This window comes from Halyomorpha halys, unplaced genomic scaffold, assembly GCF_000696795.3.
Source record: "Halyomorpha halys isolate HHAL.00 unplaced genomic scaffold, Hhal_1.1 Scaffold84.1, whole genome shotgun sequence".
In the NCBI taxonomy this organism is placed as follows: domain Eukaryota; kingdom Metazoa; phylum Arthropoda; class Insecta; order Hemiptera; family Pentatomidae; genus Halyomorpha; species Halyomorpha halys.
In genome coordinates this window covers 159,284-159,685 of record NW_027110155.1, presented here as the reverse complement: position 1 = coordinate 159,685, position 402 = coordinate 159,284, and positions in this window count along the sequence as shown.

Genomic DNA, 402 nt, shown 5'->3' with positions numbered 1-402 from the left:
AGACTCACACAATGTGTGTTTTATTTTTTTTTACAATATAAAAAACAAAAGAAAAACATATGCTTTTTAAACAATAAAAACATATACGGTAGACGTGTGTTGGCCGCAACATTCCGCCCGCCTAAAATTTGTTCAAAATTTTAAATTGGAATTTATGGGGGTTAGAGGGACCAGTTACGTAACTGGTCGCTGATACTCTCCAGTTTTTGTTTTTATGGTTGCCACTCTCACGATGCCATCTTGCCCAGGATGCGTGGCGATGACTCTTCCGAGAGGTCAAGTCTTGAAAAATGTACCCTGTTCCTTTAAGATTACGAGGTCGCCAACGTTGAGGTTTGTTCTTGGTATTTGCCATTTCCTCCTTTGTTGCAGCTGATGCAAATACTCCATTCTCCATCTTTG